The sequence below is a fragment of the Hyaena hyaena genome, unplaced genomic scaffold (genome assembly GCF_003009895.1).
Source record: "Hyaena hyaena isolate Hyena2069 unplaced genomic scaffold, ASM300989v1 scaffold_361, whole genome shotgun sequence".
Taxonomy (NCBI): domain Eukaryota; kingdom Metazoa; phylum Chordata; class Mammalia; order Carnivora; family Hyaenidae; genus Hyaena; species Hyaena hyaena.
The window spans coordinates 847,098-874,455 of NW_024080991.1; the positions used below are offsets into that span (position 1 = coordinate 847,098).

At 40.5% G+C, this 27,358-nt stretch overlaps 1 long non-coding RNA gene and 4 other non-coding genes across 5 annotated transcripts; 3 read left to right on the forward strand and 2 right to left on the reverse strand.

Annotated features, from left to right (window-relative positions):
• Positions 1 to 5,352: 5,352 nt before the first annotated feature.
• Positions 5,353 to 5,424, reverse strand: TRNAH-GUG. Its single transcript has one exon. It is a non-coding gene; the product is annotated as a tRNA-His (tRNA).
• A 1,443-nt stretch (positions 5,425 to 6,867) lies between these two features.
• On the reverse strand, positions 6,868 to 6,939 carry TRNAH-GUG. Its single transcript has one exon. It is a non-coding gene; the product is annotated as a tRNA-His (tRNA).
• A 124-nt stretch (positions 6,940 to 7,063) lies between these two features.
• Positions 7,064 to 27,224, forward strand: LOC120243803. The gene is made up of 3 exons (XR_005531394.1): positions 7,064 to 7,194; positions 11,734 to 11,940; positions 27,148 to 27,224. It is a non-coding gene; the product is annotated as an uncharacterized LOC120243803 (long non-coding RNA).
• TRNAH-GUG lies at positions 7,588 to 7,659 on the forward strand. The gene has a single exon. It is a non-coding gene; the product is annotated as a tRNA-His (tRNA).
• Positions 21,328 to 21,435, forward strand: LOC120243843. Its single transcript, XR_005531404.1, has one exon. It is a non-coding gene; the product is annotated as a U6 spliceosomal RNA (small nuclear RNA).
• Positions 27,225 to 27,358: the final 134 nt, after the last annotated feature.

Sequence of the window (27,358 nt, forward strand, 5' to 3'; positions counted from 1 at the left end):
GACGGCCTCATGCGCACACACGCAGAAATCCCTTCAATCAAATCCCAGGTTTCATTGTCAATCAGATTAGTGACAGAATAGAAACAGACAAGTCAATAAATCAAGTCTAGAAACAGTTCCAATGTTGTCTATCACAAACCCCTTATCCTCTGGAGGCTCGGATGCTCAAGCGTAGGCATTATGGGCTTAGAAATAAAGCCAGTTTCTCCACAGAAATAATGTAGCCCTGAAGCCAACACCAGTGTTTGCTTTTGGCTGTGCTGGGAAGGTAGCGGCTTCGCCTCAGCATCATCCAGCCCCCCCCACCCCCGGCACTGCCTCAGAGTCTCTCTCACCCTTGGACTCACATCTGCCATGTGAGGGAGCAGAGAGCCACATGAAGCCCCAAAGGGAAGGGGGCTCAAAGGTGTGGGAGTAGAGAAGGATGTGATAGGAAACCTGGGATCCCAGGGCTCAGGACTGCAAATATTTGTTGGTTTTCTGTTTTGTGCATATTCTAGTTGGCATTATAGGACAGTGCTTCTCAAACTTTAATGTGAACATGAATTACCTAGACAACTTGATAAATTGCACTTTCTGATTCTGTAAGTCTAGCTGGGGTGGGGTCCCAGGCTGTAGTTTTAACAGGCTCACAGGTTATCCAGATGCTGCTGTTCTCCGCACCCCACCCCCAAACACACACACACTTGGAGTAGTAGGGCTGTGGGAGACACTGACTCAGGAGTCCAATAGTTGTGGTCTCTTGCCAGATTTCTGGGCATGATACTCAGTGCAACTGATTCTCATTTTCCTTTTATCTGCAAAGGGCATAATAATTGTTGTGTGAGGATTAGGGAGATGATGGATAATCAACAGGCTCTGAAACCTGTAAAATGCTTACAATGGTAGGTGTCACATGAAGGCCCATATGTTTAAGAAGTATGGAGTTAAGTTGCTGACAGCTTAGAGGAATGGAATCAATGAAGTCTACACAAAAGATGCCTTCATGGGGGAAGTAGGCCTGAGTGGGTAGGATTTGGACAGATGAAGCAAAAGGGTGAAAAGTCACTCTAAGCTACGAGGTCAGCATCAGCTGAGCGAAGGCAATGGGGTAGGAAACAGCATAAAGATTTGTGGTGGTAAAGAATAGGAAAAATTGCTAGATGAGGAGGGGGAGGATGTGATAAAGGTAGTCTTTAAATCATAATTTTAAAACTAATGCCTTGTGTGCACCTTGAAGTTCCTGTTGTTTTAAATGATCTGTTAATGCACTTTCTTCTCTTATCACCTTGAAGTTCCTGTTGTTTTAAATGATCTGTTAATGCACTTTCTTCTCTTATCAGNTGTTTTAAATGATCTGTTAATGCACTTTCTTCTCTTATCACCTTGAAGTTCCTGTTGTTTTAAATGATCTGTTAATGCACTTTCTTCTCTTATCAGAGTATGGACTCCTGGAAGCAGGCCATTGAGCACCTCCGGGGGAGGGGGGGGCGGCAAAGGAGCTTGCTATGAACCAAGGATATAGAGGTGAGGTCATCACAGCAAGGCTCTCTGAGACTTGGGTGAGGTTTGCCAGATCCAAAGTCTTGCATTTTAAGCATTACACCATAAAATCAGGAGTCTGTAGGAGAGCAGGGTGCTCCCATCATTTAGTGCAGAGCCTGTCATGTGGCAGGAGCTTAACAAATGTTGAAATGAATAAAGATAATTTCTCTTGTTCTTATTTTTATATAGCTATAATTGCAGTATACACAATTTTATGTCCTTATTTTTTTCACTTAACATTGCATAATTTCCCCATTTTTATCACATAAGCTTTATTTTCTTCCATTTTTAAAAAAATATCAAACCTATAGACAAGTCCAAAGAAAGTACAGTGGAAATCTGTGTGCCCTTCCCCTAGATTCACTACTTTTTAACATTTTGCCATATTTACTGTATCCCTTTCTCTTCTTTCCTTAAACATCTGATGCAATTTGCAAATATGACACTTTCGCTCTAAATAATTCAACAGTCATTTCCTAAAAATAAAGAATTCTTCTATAGGGCCATATGAACACGTCCACAATAATGCTATCTGTTATGCAGCCCATATTAAATGTTTCCCTCAAAATGTCTTTTACATATATATATATTTAAATTTTTTTAAAACATTTATTCATTTTTGAGAAAGAGATAGAGTGCAAGTGGGGGAGGGGCCGAGAGAGGGAAACAGAATCTGAAGCAGGCTCCAGGCTCTGAGCTGTTAGCACAGAGCCCTATGACGACGACGCAGGGCTTGAAGCCACAAGTGGTAAGATCATGACCTGAGCTGAAGTTGGATGCTTAACCGATTGAGCCACCCAGGTACCCCTACTTTTTAAAAAATTTTTAAAATTAAATTCATTTTTGAGAGAGTCAGAGCACTAGCGGGAGAGGGACAAAGAGAGAGGGAGATACAGAATCCGAATCAGGCTCCAGGCTCTGAGCTGTCAGCACAGAGCCCAACACTGGGCTTGTACTCATGGTGAGATCATGACCTGAGCCAAAGTCGGACACCCAACTGATGAAGCCACCCAGGTATCCCTACATATATATTTTTGTCTTGATTCAGGATTGAATCAGGGCTCTTCCAATGCATTTGTTTGTTAAGATTCTTTAGTCTTTTGAAATTTTGAACAGTTCCCCATTTTATCGTTGCTACTTTGTTTTTCATGATATTGATCATTATGAAGCATCCAGGGCAGTTGTCATGTAGAATGTTCCACATTCTGGGTCTTTCCATAGTTTATTAGATTCAGTCTGGACATTTTGTAAAAGACCACTACATAGGGGATGTTGTGGACTTCCCACTGTTTCACACTGGCAGGCCAGTAGTGCACATTTGTCCCTTTATTGGCAAAAATAGGCCAGATCACTTGGTTTATCTGGAGTCTATCAGATCTTTCCTTTACAATTTAAAGTAAGCTGTCATGTGATATCCTAAGGTCTTTGATTATTTGCTCCCAATAATGTTTTACCTAGCGGTTTTTAGCTTCCATTGATGATCTCTGCTTGTATTTGTTATTACACTGAGGATTGCAAAATGGTGACTCTAATTCTGTCATTTCTTCTGCATTTATTATCTTGCATTCTTTTGTAAAGAAGAGCTGCTGCTGCTTCTATCTCTGACTCTCTGTTTCTGTTTCTCTCATCTCCATCATTTCCAAAATTACCAATCTATCTATCTACCAGTCCAATGTGATATAACCCATTATCATTATTACTGTTATTACTTTTTGATGCTCCAGTACACAGCTCTTTAAAGAGGCTCCTGTGTACTTTTGATGTGGTCCCATCAATATTTAAGCAGTTAACTTGCTTTCTTACAGATAATATTCCAGACTTATACTTCCCCTGCTATAGACCTGTAATCAGCCATTTTTAAAAGGGGAACTTCATTTCTTTTAGTTGGAGGTGGTATTTAAAAGCTGACTTATCACTGCATTTATGTAATTTTGATACTTTAAAAATGACTACTCAGTACATTATCAAATGAACATATTTTAGTTTAGTTCAATATCACTTTATTTGTTGCACATTTAGGCTATTTGCACTCTCTTCCCTTCTAAATAACCCTGTAATAAACATCTTTTTGCACATAACTTTTCCAAGTTTTGGGTTATTTCCTTTAGTAATATTCCCAGAAATGGAATTATTGGGGCAAAGCTGTACTTTTCTTTTTCTGACTCTTGATAAACATTGCCTAGTTGATTTCATGGAAGGTTGTTAAAATCCACAATGACTTCTAAGTGTCAAACCCAATGATTTTATCGTATTCCTCTTTCTCCTTTGCAGCACCTGAATGTGCTGACCTCCATCTCTGAAACCTTCTCCCGAACTTTCCTTAAATGACACTGTTATGGTTCTCCTCCTTTTATTCAGGCCACATTCTCTTCCTCCTTTAACCTCCTAAATTTATGCCTGTCTCAAGGCCTAGTCCTTAGCCCTCACTTTTCTTAGTGGGTACTGAGTAGAGTGTCCTCCCTTCTGTTTGTCTGACTTTGGGTGCCCAGTCCTCTCCTAAGCTCGGATCCCTTCTGGGTTTTTCCTTCTAAGAGTGGTCCTTGCCTTTTGTCTCCAGCCTTGCCTCAGGCCGATCTCTGTTCACAAACTTGAGAGAAGAAACATCTTAGTTTACTTATGCATGCACTCTGTTCTTTGAGATTCTAGATGTAGATGGAGTTTCATTTGGGCCAAGTTTTCTATTTGATATGAAAATAACATGGTTTTGTTTTGAAAGAATACAACCTAAGATGCAACCATGAAGTAAACTGGGCCGCTTGACTCAGTTATGGACTCCATAAGAAACCTCTCTTCAAATATTTATGGAGAGGCTGTATGCTTGGAATATACACATAGTGAAATTCAGTTCTACCTTTCATTAACCTGAATTTTCTAACTGATTATAAGATAGCGGAGAGATGGAAATGAAGGATCTCTAAATGGACTACCGAGTCCCTCTTCCCAACTCCCAAACTAGTATACTACCCTGCCCTTCCAGCACGAAATCAAAATAGGGCTGCTTCTCAGCAGAGCCCAGGCTACCATCAAAAAGTTTTTTATAAACACAGTAAGGAATCCCTTTCCCATATATCTCACCAACCCAGCCAGCCCTCACCTGCCCCAGCCAGGATCCAGGGCCTCAGGAGAAAAATGACAGGATCACTGGGTGGATAGTCCCTCCAGGTATGTGGATTCTTCCTTGTAAAGGGAGTTTGCCTATCTGCATATTTATCACCTCAAGCGCTGTCTGACTTCTGGGGGTGAAAGCGAGGAAGGGAAGAGGTCATTTGTGTCATGCAAGAAGCAGAAGTGGGGGTTATATTTTTAGACATATATGCATATACAATTATTTGTTTATACAAGGGCTGTCATGGAAAGATATGAGAGAAACCAAAAATTGGTGGGTGAGGTGAAGAATGAGAGGGAGGCTTACTTTTCACTGGACTTGTACATGTATTCTCTATTTAAACATGAAAAACTCAATTTAAAAATTCATGAAAAGGGAAAAAATCGGAAGGTCACATGGGCGCGGTTTTGCTGCTGTAGAGTGATTTGGATAAGGGTTTCCAATTTTTTCGGGCAGGATGGGATTCTAACTCATGTGAAATAGAATTCACAATTCATTAAATTGTGCTCGCTTCGGCAACACATATACTACAATTAGAATTCAGAGCACTGCATGAGAATTGCTGGAGGTGGCGATCTTAGGGGTGGCTCAGTTTTCAAGGTGGAAAGACCCGGTGGCGGTTTATTTCAAGAAAGAGATGTGACCTATAGAAAACGTTGTCCGTACGAAAAGAAAAAAAAAATTAAAAAGACGAGCCCCTTGCCGTGCCATTGTTCCCACAATGCCGTGACTCGGATTCGAACCGAGGTTGCTGCGGCCACAACGCAGAGTACTAACCACTATACGATCACGGCGAGCTACCGGGGACCTGTAAGGATAGACTTCTGATTGTCCTCTTCAACAGTCATAGGCCTTCCCCGTCTTCACGTCACCAAGAGTTCCACCTATAGGGCGGAGTTCCAGCCTAACGCGAATCTGAGAATGCGCAGGCGCATTGCGCTCTCGCCAGTTGCTCTTCCTCTCTCAGGTTTTGGTCACAGAAAGTGTTGATGTTGGAGTGGGGAAGGGTGGGTTCCATGTGAATGAGGTGAGAGCTTAGGGGGACCACTTGGGCATTCAGGGACGCGACTGGCCGGAACTCTGTGTCCACAAGTTGTAACTCCCATTCCTAGCAGGATGTCCATCTCCTGTGCCTGGGAGATCTTTGCAGCGACCCCGGGTCTAAAGGGGCGCTTCTAAGGGGGTTTTCTTCCCTGCTGATTCCCCCAGGAGTGACCCAACATCGCCTCCGCGGAGGATGTGGACGCCCCCAGGCCTGACTGGACACGTGTTAAGGGGCTCAATGAACGCATCTCACCAAGCCGACTCCCTGCCCACCAACTGCCTTGCAGCTTCTGCTACTGCCCCAACGATCCTGCCTTCTCCTTCCGCGGTACTCCCGCCGGTACCGGTGCCCACCTCGGTTGTGCCCTGGGCAGCACAACCGTGCGATTTTTCTTCTTGTCCAGCAGTGGTCCCGCTCCCACCGCGCCTAGAACCGGGCCGAGTCCACAGCAGGCGGAGGATTTTTGCTAAACTGAGAAAGTGCTACTAGTTGTAACAAGAGAATCCAGGGTGACCACCTGTCTGCTCTAATCATCACTCGTACTCGCTGCAGAGTCACCAGAGGGATGTTACTAAACACAAACGGAATCCTTTCACTCCTCCACCCCTCACCCCCTCTTACAGACTGCAGGAAATTCGTCCACCTTTTGCAGCTCGTCTCTTGACCCTCCCTCAGTGTCGCTTCCCATTCCCGAATTATTCGCATTCATTCATTCAACAGGTGGGGTTGAGGGTGGGGAAGAGGTAGGATTTATAGAGGAATTGCCGCTAATTCCTTTTTGAGACCTCCATCATGCCTTTGCACACGAGATTATCCTGGCAGCTCGGCAAATTTTCTGCCTTTGAGAGCTACTTCAAAAATCACCTCCTTTGTGAAGCCTTCTCTCCCTCTTACTACTGGGAGTCCTTTTCCAACGCTGCCATGGAAACTCAGATATATGCCTATAACAACACTTACTAGCCTTGTGAGTGCTCTGTGCTTTGTCTCCAGCAGTATAGCGCGTGGCTGGAGAAAACAGGAAGCGTATATTCTTCCGAGGTCCAATTTAGCCAGAGCTGGCATGATGTTAACGTCGTTTCCAACTGGCACAAGGGGATTGGGATCCATTCCCCAGAACGTTGTTACAAACTCGAAATAAAAATGGAGGACAGCAACAAAAGCCAAGCCCCCTGCCGTGCCACTGCTTTCGCAATGCCGTGACTCGGATTCGAACCGAGGTTGCTGCGGCCACAACGCAGAGTACTAACCACTATACGATCACGGCGAGCTACTGGGGACTTGGCCTTCGGTTTCCTCGCCGGGGTTCTTCTCTATCGAAAGCCCCGCCCCCTTGTTACGTCACAATCGGCTCTTGCTGATCTCCAATTTAGCCTCTTGCTCACACTACGCTGACAACGCTGGTCTCCCGCTTTCTGGGTTTCGGTCCACACTCGCCCGGGGGTCAGATCCCACCGCCTCACCAGTTTGGAGGCTGCGTCACTCCCCACCCCTGCCAAGCGCCTCGGAGGAAGTTGTGCGGGTGCGTCGGAACTGATTATTTCCTTCTTGTAGAATTCTAGAGACAGCCCCGTTCCCGCCAGAGTCTCCTTAGATGGCGTGAGCGCCAGGGCATGGGGCGAGGGGGGCGGGGGGGGGGGTGACAGGGACCTACCATTCGGGCGACCCCGATGCATCGCGTCCGTACAGACTACGTGAGCGTAATGGCTTCATCGCAGTCCTTTCAAGATCCGTGCGCACTGCCTGCCGAGGCCGGCCGGGGAGCCCACGGCGCCCCTGCTTCGCTTCGGGGTCAGCGCGAGGGCCACACAGGCCTGGCGGACCGCGGGCGACTTTGGAAGGCCAAGGCGACCGGCCAGCTAGACCAGAAGACCCACACTTGGAGACAAGGTTTTGCGTGGCGTCCCGGTAGCGCGCCGTGATCGTATAGTGGTTAGTACTCTGCGTTGTGGCCGCAGCAACCTCGGTTCGAATCCGAGTCACGGCATTGTGGGAACAATGGCACGGCTAGGGCGTCCTTTTTAGATTTGGGGAGCCACACTGCACCCCGTGGCTGTGACCAGGCAGCTCCTTAATATTAGGTTAGGGCCGAAATTGAAGTTCTGGAACTTTACTTCCTCCTTCCGATTCTACAAGTGCTAGTGAGTCAGCCCACCCTCCATCTTACCCGCTCGCTGCATGTTTTAGGACGTTGTTCTGTGGGATACTTTCTCTTTCCTCATTTGGCCTCTGTTAATGGTCAGATCGCACACCGCGTCCTCAGAAAAGCCTCACCCTGCTAAAACTTCAGTATTTTGAGTGTAGGAGCTATAGGAACAAATGGCGAACATCTATTAAAGGTTAGAAGAATGCAGATCAGACAATAGAGTGAACCATTTCTGGTTCAGATCCTGTGACAAATGAAAAATATGACCCCACTGGAGGCACTGTTTCCCATAGCCACTGTGAGCGGTGCTTGTGGCCTCCGTTTACACAGTCTCCTAGGTGAGAGGTGTTTTCTCTGGGAAGATTTTTTCCTAACCCATCTCAGAACTAAAGCAAATTTTGTTAGCTTGTTTTATGTGCGCTTAAAAAATCCAAACTCCACAAACTCGGGTCTGTCATTTGGCATTAGGCAAAATGGAAGTGAGTTGTGGATTTGGCTCTCAAGTGGCTTCTGGTGGCTATGTCACTGTCAAGGAGGAAATGAAATAGGACTGAGTGAAGAATGAGCCTCTCCAGCTCCTCTCTGGGGACCTGAGGGTGGCAAAGCAAGTCAGGAAGCATTTCTGGAAGAGATGGACCTTCCGGTGGAGTGCCCGCTCTATTCACAATCCATCAGCAAAAATTCACTGAACAGCATGTAAAAAGCAAGACAGTGCTGCATGCTGCAGTTTCCCTGGGTCTCCCTGCTCCTAGTTCCCTAAATTTGATTAAGTTTAAAGCCACAAAATAGGACAGCTCAGACCATGAAAGAATAGAATGATGGAAGGTGAACCTGAGAATTTGATTTTCCTTCCATCTTGAGGTCTTTTCTAGGCACCAGAACCAGGAAAGGGGCAGGGCCTATAAGAAAGAACTCTCTAGTCACACATTCCAGCTCCAGCTGTTTCTGTTTTGGGGACAGATTTGTTATTTTCTGTAAGCTTCCAGTCTCCACTCTAAGTCACTTAATTTATTTCTTGTCCTTCCAATAGACTCCATAGTAGCTGACACTCTTTCTTTAGGCTATTCCTAACTCTATTTAAGGTTAGCATAGTTTAATAATTAATCCTGTGAGAACTGGAAGCAGGCTGCCTAGAGTCTGAACCTGACTCCAGCATTAATTAGCTGGATGAGTTTAGGTAAGTCACATAATGTCTCTCTGCCCCAGTTTTCTCATTTGTAAAATGGGAATAAAAGCAGGCTTATTATGAGAATTAAATGAGTTAATATTTGTAAAGCAACAGTGCCTGCCACTCACCAAGCCCTATTTAAGTTTTACTTAAATAAACTAGTAATGAAATCATCTCCTTAGAAATAAACACACCGGTCCTTAAGCTCTACGTGTTTCAAAGTAGACATTTCCCTTTCTCCAACCAACTGCTCTAAACATTTTTGGAACTCTTGTTTGGGGATAACTTTCAGGGGCTGATTTATAAGCCATGTAAGTAAATCCATCTCAATATTTATAATCCCACATTTTATTTTGAAATGTTTTCTTGACTGCTTTTCAAATTCACCTTCAAAGAAAAAGATGTCACCACTGAGTTTTAAAGGTGTGATAAAAGCTTCAACAGCAATTCCAAAAATGTTTTAGTCAACATTCCTGCAACATATATATATATATATATATATATATATATTTGGTATAAGTGTGTTGACTTTTAAGGGGCAGTCCTTGAAGGGGACAACTGTTCCCTTGAGATCACTCTTTTGCATAAAGAGTCAACCCTATGGCTTCCTGGTCACATTTGGTACATCTGGGAGCTGCTGCTGCTATAGCTGCTGGTCACCACAGAGGTGCAGTACTGACTGGACCAGCAGCCTTCGTATCACCTGGAAGATGGTTCAAAATTCAGAATCTTCTTTCATAACCCAAAACCACTAGATCGGAATCTTCATTATAATAAGATCCTCCCAAGGTGATGCATCTGCACATTAAAGTTTGAGAAGTGCTGCTGTTGTCTAGAACGTGGCTGGAATGGAGCCATTCATTGTTCACCTTGTCAGTACTTGGGATTACTAGAAGGGACCTGCCAGAGTCTACTGGGCCACATCCAGGGGACTAACATTAAGGTTTTGAGGGTGAAAAGATGGAGAGTCTGGGAGGGAGTCACCAAGAGGCCGGTATTTGGGCATGGCTAGGAAGAGGCAGCACCCCTGGACTACCACTAGGAGGTGCTGCACCTCAGGAAGTGGATGTGGAATGCTGAGACTGGGTAAGACTCAGTCTAGAAGACACCACTTTGGATTTAACCCCCAACAGGGAGCCTATTCCTCAGGGATTCTCTGGAATTTCAGGACTAAAGTTTCATTCATTCATTCATTCATTCATTCATTCTTCATTCATTTAGGCAACTAGCATCTTTTAGCTCAACAAGTGCTGTGCATCCTGGGGAGCTCCAAAAGTATATACTGATACTCTTTACCCAAAATGGTTTAGTTTTCTAGCCAAGAGAAACAACTAGCCCAGAGGCAACAATCAGAAAACAACACAAGAAATGGTAGAAGGGAGAGACATTTTTTGCTGCAGTGAAGCAAAACTTTCCAAGGAAGGCTGATATAAACTATCACCAGAATTATAAAATAATTGAAGTTTATTTTTAGCTCTTCCAACTTCCTCACTCTGACACCCTTCCATCTCTTTTGTTGTTCTTATCTCATTCATTCTCAATCATTAGATCAACAATATTTGCTGAGGGGCTACTGTGTGCCAGGCACTGTTCTAGGTTCTTGGGCTATAGTACTGAATAAAACAGATTTGTTGTTCTCAGAGGCCTATAATCTAGTGCAGACATCAGAAAGGAAAGCTAAACAAAAAGGAAATAGAACTTGAGCCAATGGAAATAATGTGATACAGATAATGTGATACTGTTCCCTGTCTATCGTCTACCCTTCTATTCCCTCAATTCCTTTGTCTGTACAGAGTATGATGACTGATAATATTAACTGTTGTATTTTATTTTATTTTTTAAATGTTTTATTTACTTCTGAGAGAGAGACAGCGTGAACAGGGGAGGGTCAGAGTGAGAGGGAGACACAGAATCCGAAACAGGCTCCAGGCTCTGACCTAGCTGTCAGCATAGAGTCTGACACGGGGCTCAAACCCATTAATCGTGAGATCATATTCTGAGCCAAAGTCGGACGCTTAACCGACTGAGCCACCCAGGCACCCCTTAACTGTTGTATTTTAAAAGGATCAAAATTTACACTGAAGAGATAAGTTCTAACCCTGAGTGGCCCAGATATGGCATAAAGAGCCTTCAGGTTGGAGGCAGTCTTGTGTGGACAGGGTAAGGAGGACTCCCTGGTGATCTGCATGGAGCTGCAATAACATCCAGTACATCTAAGTGGATGCTAAGGGCCAATGAACAGAACCAGATGAACCCTCTGGTTTTTAAGGACCCCAGGCAAACAAAGCATCTACCCAAAAATGTAAGACAGTTCTTATGAAAGAATAAAAAGCACTAAGGTGATAATTTCAGGAAAGAGGGAATAAAAACCCCAAAACTTTGTTAGGAAATAATGAATTGTAAGTATTTAAATTTTTTTTCAATTACGTATGACTCATCATAATCTTTTCAGTGCTTAAGACCTTGGGAGGTATAATTTAGCCCTGCTTGTACACTAAGTCATTCCCCCAGATCAAAGATGCCACCCTCAGGGAAAGAAAGGGAGAGGGACTCTGAATTAAGATCACATTTGTCACCTAGTGCAACATATTCAAATTGAAAATAAATTCAGTAAGAACAAGAGATAAAGTTGCTTGTATTCTTGAGTTTTTAACTCACATGTGCACCTAATACACATGCCAAGTGACCAGCACAGAGGTTGACACATGGTAAGTGGTCAGTATGCTTAGTTGGTCTCTTGTTTCTAGGTTCTTCTCTCTACTCCTGCAAAAAGAAACCCATGGGGAGATCTAGTAGGACTATTCCTGTCTTTCCTAAAACTCATTCCTGAAGAAGAAAGCAGGAGCCGCCTCTCAGAAGCAAAGCTTTAAATCAGAGATTTCCAAGCATTACTCTAGAACTCAGAAACAGGGATGAAGTTTTCATCATGCATTAAGAGAAAATAAGGTCATGCGGTAAGCTTTTTAAAAGGCTAAATGTATTTAATTCGAAAGGCTGTCTTCTAGGCTGAGATTATGTCCTTCATACTTTTGAGGTGTTAACGTGACTTTGCTTTTATTACCTGGTGGAGAACTGATAATTTTTTTAAAGTCTTTACTTGGAAAATTAAAAATTGGCAAGCCTATGTTGCTCTCCAAAAATATTTTTGAAATTTTATAAGTCACTAAAATCTAAAAGTACAAAACTCATTACAAGCAAAGCATTAGGTTGAGAAGAAATGATCTTCAGTTTATAGGGAGTCTGCAGAGAAAGGCTCAGAGGGAGGTGTTCCTGTTCTGTCAGGCAGTGGTCCAAGCCAACACCCATCCACCTACCCAACAAACAGTGGGTCCTAGTATGATCTATGCTAGGCCTTGAGAAATATATTTAAATAAAAGTCATTATTACTCTGATATGATCGTTTCAGTCCAGGGTTAATCAGAAGAGGGAAGAAACAATTACAATTATGTTAGAAGTATATATGAACTGCATTACAGCTTAGATCATTCATTCCCCCAGGATATGATATTTGAGCTGGGTTCCAAGGCATGCAGAGTAATTTTCCTGGCAGAAAAGGGGGAAAGGTATTCTAGGCAGAGAGAAAGACAGAAACAAAGGCAAGGAAGCATGAACATACAGGTAGCATTGGCAAAGACAAGTCATAGCTGTGTCATACGTTTAGGAAGGGAGGATAAGGGTGGAGCCAAATTGTGATGATTTTCTTGCCCCTTGTTGAGTCAGGCCTTTTTATTCCCTTTATTTTCTTTATTTTTTTATTGCAAATATTCTTTTTAAAAATTTATATCCAAGTTAGCATGTAGTGCAACAATGATTTCAGGAGATTCCTTAAAGCCCCTTACCCATTTAGCCCACCCCCCACTTCCACAATCCCTCCAGCAACCCTCTGTTTGTTCTCTATATTTAAGAGTCTCTTATGTGTTGTCCCCCTCCCTGTTTTTATATTATTTTTGCTTCCCTTCCCTTATGTTCATCTGTTTTGTATCTTAAAGTCCTCAAATGAGTGAAGCCATATGATAAATTTCTCTTTCTCTGACTAATTTCATTTAGCATAACACCCTCTAGTTCCATCCACATAGTTGCAAACGGCAAGATTTCATTCTTTTTGATTGCCTAGTAATACTCCATTGTATATATTTACCACCTCTTCTTTATCCATTCATCCATTGATGGACATTTGGGCTCTTTCCATACGTTGGCTATTGTTGATAGTGCTACTATAAACTTTGGGATGTATGTGCCCATTTGAAACAGCATATCTGTATCTCTTGGATAGATACCTAGTAGTGCAATTGCTGGGTCCTACAGTAGTTCTATTTTTAATTTTTTGAGAAACCTCTATAATGTTTTCCAGAATGGCCGCACCAGTTTGCATTCCAACCAGCAGTGCAAAAGAGATCTTTCTCTGCATCTTCACCAACATCTGTTGTTGCCTGAGTTGTTAATGTTAGCCATTCTGACAGGTGTGAGATGCTATCTCATTGTGGTTTTGATTGGTATTTCCCTGATGATGAGTGATGTTGAGCATTTTTTCATGTGATGTTTGGCCATTTGGATGTCTTCTTTGGATAAGTGACTATTCTTCTCTTCAGCCCATTTCTTCACTGGATTAATTGTATTTTGGGTGTTGAGTTTGGTAAGTTCTTTATTGAATTTAGATATTAACCCTTTACCTGGTATATCATTTGCAAATATCTTCTCCCATTCCGTCAGTTGCCTTTTAGTTTTGCTGATTGTTTACTTCACTGTGCAGAAGCTTTTTGTTTTCATGTGGTCCCAATAGTCCAATTTTGCTTTTGTTTCCCTTGCCTCTGGAGAAGTGTTGAATAAGAAGTTGCTGCAGCCAAGGTCAAAGAGGTTTTTGCCTGGTTTCTCCAGTAGGATTTTGATGGCTTCCTGTCTTATGTTTAGGTCTTTCATCCATTTTGAGTTTATTTTTGTGTATGGTGTAAGAAAATGGTCCACATTCATTTTTCTGCATGTTGCTGTCCAGTTTTCCCAACACCACTTGCTGAAGAGAGTGTCTTTATTACATTTGATATTCTTTCCTGCCATGTCAAAGATTAGTTGGCCATACCAATATTTTGTGGGTCAAACTGGATTTTCTATTCTGTTCCATTGATCTGAGTGTCTGTTTTTGTGCCAGTAGCGTATTGTCTTAATGATTACAGCTTTGTAATACAGCTTGAAGTCCAAGATTAGTGTTGCCTCCAGCTTTGGTTTTCTTTTTCAAGATTGCTTTGGCTATTCTGGGTCTTTTCTGATTCCATACAAGTTTTAGGATTGTTTGTTCTAGCTCTGTGAAGAATGGTGGTGTTATTTTGATAGGGATTACATTGAATATGTAGATTGTTTTGAGTAGTATTGACATTTTAACAATATTTGTTCTTTCTATCCAGGAGCATGGATAATTTTTCTATTTTTGTGTGTCTTTTTCAATTTCTTTCACAAGCTTTCTATAGTTTTCAGTGTATAGATTTTTCACCTCTTTGGTTAGATTTATTCCTAGGTATTTTATGGTTTTTGGTGCAATTGTAAATGGGATCAATTCTTTGATTTCTCTTTCTGTTGCTTCATTATTATTGTATAGGAATGCAACTGATTTCTGTGCATTGATTTTATATCCTTTGACTTTGCTGAATTCATGGATCAGTTCTAGCAGTTTTTTTGGTGGAATCTTTTGGGTTTTCCATATAGAGTTTCATATCATCTGTGAAGAGTGAAAGTTTGACCTCCTCCTGGCCTATTTGGATACCATTTATTTCTTTGTGTTGTCTGATTGCTGAGGCTAAGACCTCCAATACTGTGTTGAATAACAGTGGCAAGAATGGACATCCTTGTCTTGTTCTTGACCTTAGGGGAAGAACTCTCAGTTTTTTCCCATTGAGGATGATATTAGCGGTGGGTCTTTCATATATGACTTTTGTGATCTCAAGGTATGATCCCTCTACTTTCTTTAGGGTTTTTATCAAAAAAGGATGCTGTATTTTGTCAAATGCTTTCTCTGCATCTATGGAGAGGATCATGTGGGTCTTGTCCTTTCTTTTATTGATATGATCTATCATATTGATTGTTTTGTGGATATTGAACCAGCCCTGCATCCCAGGTGTATATCCCACTTGATCATGGTGAATAATTTTTTTTAATGTCTTGTTGTATCTGGTTGGCTAGTATCTTGTTGAGAATGTTTGCATCCTTGTTCATCAGGGAAATTGGTCTGTAGTTCTCCTTTTTAGTGGGATCTTTGTCTGGCTTTGGAATCAAGGTAATTCTGGATTCATAGAAAGAGTTTGGAAGTTTTTCTTCCATTTCTATATTTTGGAACAGCTTCAAGAGAATATGTGTTAACTCTTCTTTAAATGTTTGGTAGAATTCCCCTGGAAAGCCTTCCACCCCTGGACTCTTGTTTTTTTGGGAGATTTTTCATTACTAAGTCAATTTCTTTACTGGTTATGGGTGTGTTCCAATTTTCTATTTCTTCCTATCTCAGTTTTGGTAGTTTATGTATGTTTCTACGAATTTGTCCATTTCTTCCAGATAGCCTGTTTTATTGGCATATAATTGCTCATAATATTCTCTTATTATTATTTATATTTCTGCAGTGTTGGTTGTGATCTCTTTTCTTCCATTCTTGATTTTCTCTATTTGGATCCTTACCTTTTTTTTTTTTTTTTTTTAATCAAACTGGTTAGAGGTTTATCGATTTTGTTAATTCTTTCAAAGAACCACCTTCTGGTTTCATTGGTCTGTTCTACTGGTTTTTGTTTTTTGGTTTTTTGTTTTGTTTTGTTTTTATAGCATTGATTTCTCCTCTAATCTTTATTAGTTCCTCACTTCTGCTGGTTTTGGGTTTTATTTGCTGTTCTTTTTCCAGCTCTTTAAGGTAATGTGAGGTTGTAAAGTTAGGTTGTGTATCTGAGACTTTTATTCCTTCTTTAGGAAGGCCTGATTTGTTATATACTTTCCTCTTATGACCCCCTTTGCTACATCCCAGAGGTTTTTGGCTGTGGTGTTATCATTTTCATTGGCTTCCATGTACTTTTGAATTTCCTCTTTAACTTCTTGGTTAGCCCATTCATTCTTTAGTAGGGTAGTCTTTAGTCTACAAGTATTTGTTATCTTTTCACATTTTTTCTTGTTATTGATTTCGAGTTTCATAGCATTGTAGTCTAAAAATATGCATGATATGATTTCAGTCTTTTTGTACTTGTTGAGGGCTTATTTGTGTCCCAGTATGTGATCTATTCTGGAGAAAGTTCCATGTGCACTCGAGAAGAATGTGTATTCTGCCGCTTTAAAATGAAATGTTCTGAACGTATCTGTTAAGTCCTTCTGGTCCAGTGTGTCATTCAAACCTGTTGTTTCCTTGTTGATTTTCTGTTTAGATCATCTGTCCATTGCTGTAAGTGGGATGTTGAAGTCCCCTGCTAATATGGCATTATCACCAATGAGTTTCTTTATGTTTGTGATTGATTTATATATTTGGATGCTTTCACATTTAGAGCATAAATATTTACAATTGTTAGGTCTTCTTAGTGGATAGATCCCTTAATTATGATATAATGCCCTCCTTCATCTCTTGTTACAGTCTTTATTTTAAAGTCTAGATTGTCTGATATAAGTGTGGCTACTCTGGGTTTCTTTTGGCAATTATTAGCATGATAGATGGCTCTCCATACCCTTACTTCCAATCTGAAGGTGTCTTTAGGTCTAATGTGGGTCTCTTGTGAACAGAATATAGATGGATCCTGTTTTCTTATCCATTCTGTTACCCTGTGTCTTTTGATTGGAGCATTTAGTCCATTGATGTTTAGAGTGAGTACTGAAAGTCATGAATTTATTCCCATTATGTTGCCTGCAGAGGTGGAGTTTCTGGTGGTGTTCTCTGGTCCTTTCTAGTCTTTGTTGCTTTTGATCTTTTTGGGGTTTTTTTTGTTTGTTTGTTTGTTTTTTGTTTTTGGTCTTTTCTCCCCTCAGAGGAGTCTCCCTTAAAATTTCTTGCAGAGCTAGTTTAGTGGTTATGAACTCCTTTAATTTTTATTTGTCTGGGAAACTCCTTATCTCTTCTTCTCTTTTGAATGACAGCCTGGTTGAATAAAGAATCCTTGACTGCATATTTTTCAGATTCAGCACCTTGAATATATTCTGCCACTCCTTTCTGGTCTGCCAAGTTTCTGTGGATAGGTCTGCTGCAAACCTAATCTGTCTTCCCTTGTAGGTTAAGGACCTTTTAACTTTTGCTGCTTTCATAATTCCTTCTTTGCCTGAGTATTTTGTGATTTTGACAATGATATGCCTTGTTCATGGTCAGTTTTTGTTGAATCTAATAGGAATTCTCTGTGCTTGCTGGATTTTGATGTCTGTGTCTTTCCCCAAGTTAGGAAAGTTTTCTACTATGATTTTCTTATATAACCCTTCTACCCCTTTTTCTCTCTCTTTATCTTTTGGGACCCCTACGATTCTAATGTTGTTCCTTTTTAATGAGGCACTGATTTCTCTAATTCTTAAATCGTACTCTTTTGCCTTAGTCTTCCTCTTTTTTCTGCTTCATTATACTCCATTCATTTTTCCTCTATATATCACTGATTTGAGGCTCTGCCTCTTCCATTCTTGCTGCCATTGCATCCATTTGAGATTGCAGATCAGTTATAGCATTTTTATTTCATCCTAACTAGATTTTATTTCTTTCATCTCCACAGAAGGGATTTTCACCTATTTTCAACCCCAGCTAGTGTTATTATTATCGTAATTCTAAACTCTGGTTCAGACATATTGCTTGTATCTGTGTTAAGTCTCTGACTGTCATTTCTTCTGGTTCTTTCTTTTGGGGTGAATTCCTTTGCTTCATTTTGAAGGAAGAAAAGGAATTAATAAAGTAAAAAAAATTAAAAATAACACAAAAAATCAAATAACGGATGATAGATCCTAGGTGTGTTTTGGTCTGGTTGTTGAAAGGAGCTTGATATATTAGAGAAAAAAGGGAAAGATAAAAAGAGAAAAAAAAAGAGAAAAACTTCTGAAAATTTAAAAAAATGAATACAATGAATTAGAGTAAAATGAAATGATGGAAGTAAAATAGAATTTGAAAAATTTACAAAAAGTATAAAACTATAGTAGAACAATAATTAAAAATAGTTTTAATAATTAAAAATAAAAATAAGTTTATTCATTTTCTGTATTCAAGAATGAGGAAAGAAAAAAAAATTGGAATAGATGGACCAGTAAACAGACTGAAATATAGTTGAAATTACATCAGTTTTCCCTAGAAGTCAAACTATGAAGCAGTAAACTCAGCAGGTGGAGAGATTTGTGGTGTTTCTGAAGAGCGAGGTTGGCCCAGTTGGGCAGGGTTTAGTATAGTGGCTCTGTTCTCCACTAGATGGCGCTGATTAGCTTACTGGCCTGGATTATTGTGGTGGTGTAGGTGTTATGTGCATTCCCAGGAAGGCTGAAAATGGTGTCAACTAGCTACCCAGTTTCTGGTATCGGAACTCTGTTCTCCTTGACCAGCAATCACACTCCTCTCCTTGGTCTGGCTTCTGTCCACTCCTTGCTTTTACAGTGTCCATGACCAAGCCATGAGGTTGCCAGGTGGCATCTCCCTTCTGAGTTTTATCTCAGATGTGGCTGTGTTTCTCGACCCCTCACAACTGTGAGCCCTGAAGCTTTAACCCACCCAGACCTTCTGGGGGAGGGTCTCACTGAGAAATGGCCGGGTGCTGGCTGCACCCAGGAACATTTTCAGGACCGTGCTGCTGCCAACGCCCAGAGACTGAAGCTGGGTGCCAGCCTCCCTTAGAAAAAGTTAAAGCGATCATGTAGCAGCATTTCAGGGATTATGTTAAATCACAACACATATCTGGCACCAGGCATCACCCTTAATGTCCTTGTTTCAGCACCAGTGAATGTGGTTGTTCTCTGGGGTCTTCTGGGACCTTTGCCTGTGGGGAGGCCATACAGCCTCTACCAAGACAGTAGGGGAACCTTCCCCGTAGGGGAACCACCTCTCCCCGGGTGGCCCGAGGACCCCTCATATTTCACTCTGCTCCTGGGGATTCGCCCTTCCCACCAAAGCACCACCAGGTATTGAGCTGTGGCATTTCAGACTCTGTGCTCCCCCTGTTTATAGAGTCTTAATGGAATTTAAACCCTCTCCTTTCTCCTTTTTTTTTTTTTTGGTTCAGTCCTTGCAGCTCTTTCCATTTTTCCAATTTCTCTGCAGCTGCTTTTTGAGAGGGTGCTTTTCCCTTACTCTCACCTCCTCTCCATCCTCTCTCCAGAAGCAAAAATAGCTCCCTGCCCTCTGTGGTTTCTCCCTCCCCTAGTTCACCTCTCTGTGTCATGTACCTGCTGGGTTCTGTGGTTCAGGTTGTGCGGATTGTTGTGTTAATCCTCAAGTCAATTTTCTAGGTGTGCAGGATGGTGTGTTGATCTGGCTATATTTCATGGACAAGAGACACAAAAAAACCTTCCATGCTGTTCTGCCATCCTGCCCCCTCCTTCAAGTCAGGACTTTTCCTTGGAGGTTGATAGTTCTTGACATTTTGTGGTAACTTCCTATTTTGGGTATCCATTTAAAACTATAGGCTTGTTCTCCAAATGATGTACCTATGACAGAAATGTCAGTAATACACCGATTTCCTGAAGGCCATTATAGACTTTGTTATAGAAATTGGGGTACCATTTATGTCTCCATTTTTAAGCAGAAGAGGAACATAGTCACATCTGTATTTTAGAAAGGTGAGGGGTAAATGGGAAATTATTGACAAAGTCTTAATTCAAAGAAGAGACAGAAGAGAATTTCAGCTTTCTGGTCTGGTTGTTGAGGTTGGATCTTGGAGACTAATGTGGGGTAAGGGAGGGATTTTGATTGGTTTTGACTCAAAATATGTTCATGTCAAAGTGGCCTGTCCTTGGCACTTACAGATCACTACTTTCAGAGGAAGCCAGCTGCTATGTCATGAGAACACTCAACTAATACCATGCAGAAACCCATGAGTTGAGGAACTGAGGGCTAACAATCAACAAAATGAGATCTGTGAGTAAGCCATCTTGGAAGCAGTTCCTCCAGCCTCACTATCAAACCTCCAGATGACTTATACCCTGGCTGACTTGACATTTGATGAGAAACTCTGAACCCAAATCACTCAGCTAAGTCACTTCCAAATTCCTGAGTTAACTTAGATAATCAATGTTCATCATCTTAAGCTGCTAAAATATCAGGTAATTAGTTACACTGTGATAGATAATTAATACAGGTTTTATTACCTAGAAACAGGGCATTGCCATAATATAAAAACCCAAATATGAAAGTGGCTTTGGAATGGGGCAGACATTAGAAGAGCTTTGAGGAGAGTATTAGGGAAGGTCTGAATGGCTTTTTTTCTCCCCTTCATTATGATAAGTATACTCTTTAATTCCCATCACCTGTTTCACCATCCCTCCCACCTACTTCTTCTCTGATAACCATCAGTTTGTTCTTTATAGTTGAGTTTATATCTTGGTTTGGCTCTCTCTTTTTCCTTTGCTTGTTTGTTTTGTTTTTTAAGTTCCACATATTAGTGAAATAATATTGTATTTGTCTTTCTCTGACTGACTTTTATCACTTAGCATTGTACTTTCTAGCTCCATCCATGTTGTTGCAAATGGAAAGATTTAATTCTGTTTTTATGGCTGAATAATAATCCATTACACCATTACACACACACACACACACACACACACACACACACACACCACATCTTCTTTATCCATTTATCTATCGATGGACACTTGGGCTGTTTTCATAGTTTATCTATTGTAAATAATCCTGCATGTATCACTTTGAATTAGTGTTTTTAAAATTTTTGATAAATACCGAGTAGTGTGATTGCTAGATTTTAGGGTAGTTATAAATTTGATATTTTGAAGAACCTCCATAATGTCTTCCACAGTGGCAGTACCAGTTTGCATTCCCACCAGCTGTGCACAGGGTTCCTTTTTCTCTACACCCTCACCAACTCTTGTTGTTTCCTGTGTGTGTGTGTGTGTGTAGCCATTCTGACAGGTGTGAGGTGATATCTTACTGTAGTTTTGATTTGCATTTCCCTTTTGATGAATGATGTTGAGCATTGTTTTGTGTGTCTGTTGGCCTGTCTATCTTCTTTGGAGAAATATCTGTTCATGTCTTCTGCCCATTTAATCACATTATTGGATCTTGAGTTGTATCAGTTCTTTATATATTTTGGATACTATTCCTTTATTGGATATGTCATTTGCAATTATCTTCTTCCACTCATTAGGGTGCTTTTTTGTTTTGTTTCCTTCACTCTTCAGAAACTTTATTTTGATGTAGTCCCAATAGCATGCTCATTTCGGCAACACATATACTAAAATTGGAACAATAGAAAGAGTAGCATGGCCCCTGTGCAAGGATGACAAACAAATTGATATCATCCCAGTAGTTTATTTTTGCTTTTATTTCCCTTGCCTCAGGGGACTTATCTAGAAAAACGTTGCTATAGCCAATGTCATAGAAATTACTACCAGTGCTCTTTTCAGGGGTTTTTGTGGTTTCAGGTTTTACATTTAGGCCCTTAATCCATTTGGAGTTTATTTTTGTGTATGGTGTAAAAAGTGGTCCAGTTTCATTTGTTTTTTGCACATAGCTTCCCAGCTTTCCCAGCACCATTTGTTGAAGAGACTCTCTTTCTCCCATTGTATATTCATTCCTCCTTTGTTGAAGATTAATTGCCCATGTATTTGTGGTTTATTTCTGGTTTTCTATTCCATTCTATTGATCTATGTATCTGTTTTTATTTTAGTACCACGCTGTTTTAATTACTACCACTTTGTAATATAATTTGAAGTCTGGAATTGTGCTACCTCCACGTTTTATTTTTTTTTTTTGAAGATTGCTTTGGCTATTTGAAGTCTTTTGTGTTCCATACAAATTTTAGGATTGTTTGTTCTAGTTGTGTGAAGAATGCTGTTGGTATTTTGATAGGCATTGTATTAAATTTTTAGATTGCTTTGGGTAGTATAGACATTTTAACAATATTTGTTCTTACATCCCATGAGCATGGAATGTCATTCCATTTCTTTGCATCATCTTGAGTTTCTATTACAGTGCTTTATAGTTTTTAGAATATGGATCTTTTACCTCTTTGGTTAAGTTTATTCCTAGATATTTTATTGTTTTTGGTACAATTATAAATGGGATTGTTTTCTGAGTTTCACTTTCTGCTGCTTCATTATTAGTGTATAGGAATGCAACAGATTTCTGTACTTTGGTTTTGTATCCTACAGTGTTACTGAATTCATTTATCACTTTTAGTAGTTTTTTGGTGAAGTCTTTAGGGTTTTCCATGTATAGTATCATTTCATCTGCAAATAGAGAGTGTTTACTTCTTTCTTACCAATTTGGATGCCTTTTATTTCTTGATGTTTGATTGCTATGGCTAGGGCTTCCAGTACTATGTTGAATAAATGTGGTGAAAGTGGACATCCTTGTCTTTTTCCTGGACTTAGGGAGAAAGCTGTCTGTTTTTCACCATTGAGTATAATGTTAGCTGTGGGTTTTTCATAGAAGGCCTTTATTATGTTGAGGTATATTCCCTCTAGACCTAATTTGCAGAGGGTTTTTATCATGAATAGATATTGTACTAAAGTCTGAATAGTCTTGAAGAAGTTGTCTCTTTTCTCTTCTTCAAATTTCATACAAGTGCCTCTCATTTGTGGACTCTGACATGGAAAATGGCTGTTAAGGGATTCTAGGAAATATTTTCTAGTCTTCCTAACTCTTGGGGGTGCACAGAAGTAGAGAATCACAGAAGCACAGCTGAGTTTCCAGCAGACAGTCTGGTGCAGTTCATTATTTCAGGTACTCAGTATCCATACATACCATTTTACTCAAATTAGTTTCCATCCTATATGGAAGAGTACAGGAAAGGAAGAGAGGAGGAGAAGAAAAAAACTAACAAATGTAAATATAAACAGAATAAAACAAGGAAAAAATATGCCTCGCTACTAAGACCTTTTTTTCTTAATTGGTAATCAAGACAGTAGTTGATGTTTATTTATTTATTTTTAGTAGTTGGTGTTTATAATCTCCTTCCCCTGTCCAAATCACATGCCCTATGCTCTCAGTCAGTGCTTCAACTACTGCTTCTTTATCTGATAACTCAAACCTTTACGCTTAGGTGTATGAACTATTTGTGGTCCTGACTGAACTGCATTGCTAAAGTCTTCCCTTAACTTTTACTGTGGGACAACAAAATATTAAGGGACATCATATCCAGAATAAATGTTAAATTCACTGAGGAATTTCTGCCACCTCCATGATGGAACAACATAATCAACCTGTCCCAGGTGACTGGCTAGTGCCCCTGAAGAATGATGCCATACTGTAGACTTAGTGTTGGTCTTTGATCTTGGTAGATTCATCAATTGCCACCAGCAGAGACCAGATTAGCCTTGGTGAGAAGTCCCTGTTGTAGATCCTATGCATAACTTCCATCCCTGCTATCATGCCTGCTTTGTTTATGAGTCCATTGAACAAGTGCTGGGGTAGTTGATGAAATTGACTAAAAGACATCCAATCTCCTGCCATTGGTTCCCATTGGCTAAACTCAGCTCAGTTCCAAATTCCATCATATTGGGGGTTAGGCCTTCAACTCCAAATACCAACAGTTCCCTCAAGGAGCTTCCCCTCTGGAGAAAGGGAACAAAGGCCTTAGCTCTAATATAAGCTGTGTTCCTAGCTCTAGTACATAATTGCTCTAAATCTCATCATGAGGGCCCCACTCTCAGACCTCATCTAACCCAACACATGCTTAACTCAAGGCCAAGTGAGAGCAAGTGTCAGTGGGGGATGGGGGTAGTGAGCACAGGAGGAGAAAAACAAGTATAAGGAGTGCTTTACCCAGAAGGTAACAAAGAGGAACCGGGAGTAGATGGCATCTGAGAAGATACAGAAAGTTCTTGTATAGAACACATTGGTGCTGAGACATCAGTGGGTCATCTAAGTGGAAATAACTTTCAGGTTTTGGGGAATAGAGTGTGGAAGGAAACTTTAAGGTTAGGGTTAGAGAGAGGAACTGGATGTCCTCTCCATGAAGTGGGAGGTGTAATAGGCTGTTGTGTTCACTGAGGGCTTGAGTGCACATCCAGCAGAACACAGAGTCTGGATGCCATGACCAGCAGGCAACTGCATGTGACTTGGTGATTTGGAGTATCTACAATCAGTGTAGTTGTGGTTAGCAGGAAGGTCTTAAAGGTCCATTTTGCTCTAAAAATCTATATGACTCTACAAGGTAATCTGTTTCACACCCCCAGATAACAGCTATTTTATGACTCTAGCTGGCACCAAGGAATTGAAATGGAATTGAGTAAGAGAGGAATGGGAAGGCCTCCAAGTACTCTTCCTTGGTACTTTGATTTCTTCAATCATTCTCTTGGAGGCAGAATAATTTCAAGGTCTGTTCTCTTAGCTGATAACAAGATAATATAACCACTCAACATTAGCTCAGCCAATGATTAAAAAGTTGGAATTTTTACTCTCTTGACTCTCTGCCTTTCTTCTTAATGTAACTCTTTCATTTAAACAAATTTTCAGCATTTTCTCCAGAAGTGGATAAATGACTTTAGCACTGCATTAACACTGGAAGACCCAACATTAGAGCTCAAGAAGGGATCACCCACATAGGAAGATTTCAGGAGTGCCAGAATGATCCTGCTGTTCAAAGCTATCTAGCTCCTTTCCTTACAGCATGATTTCTTCTGTTTTCATTATTTTAAAAAATTTTTTCCTTTTTTAAAAAATTGAAGTTTAGTTGACACACAGTGCTAGTTTCAGGTGTACAGCATAGTGATTTGACAACTGTATGTGTTATGCTATGTTCACCACAAGTGTAGCTCCCACCTGTTACCATAAAACACTATTACAATATCATTGACTATATTCCTTAATCTGTACCTTTCATCCCTGTGACTTATTCATTCCACAACTGGAAGCCTGTACCTCCCATTCCCCTTTGCCCATTTTTCCCATCCCTCCCATCCCCTCCCCTCTGGCAACTGTGAATTTGTATTCTGTATTTATGGGTCTGTTTCTGCATTTGTTGTTATGTGTATATATATATATATATATATATATATATATATTCCACATGTAAGTGAAATCATATGGTATTTGTCTTTCTCTGACTTATTTCCCATCACATATTACCCTCTAGGTCCATCCATGTTGTTGAAATGGCAAGATCTCATTCTTTTTTATGGTTGAGTAATAGTCCAGTTTGTGTGTGGGGGGAGGGTGTTTATGTAACACATCTTCTTTACCCATTCATCTATTGATGGACACTTGGGCTACTTCCATTTCATGGCTATTGTAAATAATATTGTAGTAAACATAGGGGTGCATGTATCCCATGTATCCCTTTGAATGAGCGTTTTTATGTTTTATGGGTAAATACATTGTAGTGGAATTACTGGATCATATGGTATTTCCCTTTTTAATTTTTTTGAGAAAACTCCATACTATTTTCCATAGTAGATGCGCCAATTGCATTCCCACCAACAATGCACGAGCATTCCTTTTTCTCCATGTCTTCATCAACACTTGCTCTCTCTGGTCTTTTTGATGCTAGCCATTCTGACAAATGTGAGGTGATATCTCATTGTGGTCTTATTTGCATTTACCTGATGATTAGTTGTGGTAAGTGTCTTTTCATGTCTTTGTTGGCCATCTATGTATCTTCTTTGGAAAAGTATCTATTCAGGTCCTCTCCCCATTTTGTATTTGGACTTTTTTTTTTTTTTTTTTTGGTGTTGACTTATTCTTCATTATTAACTATCCAACAAGTATCTATAGAAGGGGGCAAGATGGCGGAGAAGTAAGGAGCTCCGTACTTGCACTCGCGCCCATACATCACACAGAAAAGATCTGAAGCCATTGGAAACCTTACAAAACCTGAGAGATTGGGAGAAAAAGGATGCAGAATCCACTGAGAGAGCCTTCTAACGGCTACCTCAAGAAACAAGCTAGAGTACACAAGGTGGAGAGTCCCAAATATCACTACGAATAGGAAAATAAAATAACCAAGGTCCCAACAAGAGAGACCAAGGGATACCATTCAAAAAACACTCTCTGAAAGAGGCCCTGGAAAGTCAAAGAGTCTTCTTGGATATAGCAACGCTCATAGAAACAGAGAGCATAACAGGTCTTTAAAACCAACAAGAGCCGGAAAGCTAACTAAAATGACGAAATGAAAGACCTCTCCTCCAAAGAAACTCCAAGAAGAAATGACACTGCTCAACAAGTATCTATCAAGTGCCTTCTGTGTAACAGCCCTAGGAAGCACTATGCATTTGAGTTATTAGCGATGAGTGTTTTGGTTGGTTTGTGTGTTTCACCTGGATTACTGGGCTGGTAGAGAGGCTTTCGACAGATGGCTGAGAACATAACAGAAGAGAATGGAATCTTTCTGAGGGTGAGACAGGAGCAGGAAGGCCTTCTGTGTGTTAGCTAATCTGTAGACAGTTTAAACAACTACTATAGAAAGTTTGAAACTGAACTTCTAGAAATGAAAATGCAACATCTGGAATGGAGAGTACCTGAATGGGATTAATAGCAGCTTAGACATTGAAGAATAAAAGATTAGTGAATTTGAAGACATAGCAATAGAAACTACCCAATATAAAACACAGAAAGGAGAAAAAAATTGAAGAAGAGAGAGAGAACACTATTAGTGATCTGTGGGATATCATCAAATGGCCTAATATACATATAATAAGATTCCTAGAAGAGAGGATATATGGGGAAACAAAAAAATATTTGAAGATACACCATTTTAAACATTATATGTTAAAGTATCTTTCATTAAACTTCATATTTTGGTTCAGAGAAACACTGTTGATTTTTGTATTTTCTTTTTTGTCTGCTCTTGCAGAAATCATTCCTACCATCAATGTATGAGAATTCTAGTTGCTCTGAAAACTCATTAGTACTTGGTATGGTCCTTGGCTCTCCTGTAAACAGCTCTCTCAAACAGAACCAGTCACGTCTTCACTACCAAATATAGCATCTTCTCATTTGTCATGCTACCTGATTGTATACATCATTGAATATCATTGACCTCTCCTCCTTCTTACAGATTATCTCTCTATTTTACTTTTCCTCCTAGGTCTCCAACTGCTCCTGCTGTCTGTTTGCTTCTTCTGGCTGTCCTATCAGAGCAACTGTTCTGAATTCCTGGGAGAATGCTGGTGAGCCTTGCAGGGCTGGGTGGGATAGCAGGATAGGTGGGTGGGTGTGAGCTGGACAAGTTACCAGGGAGGAGGTCTGGAAGAATGTCTCGGGCCTGACTATGTTACATGTCAGTGCAAATCCTAAGT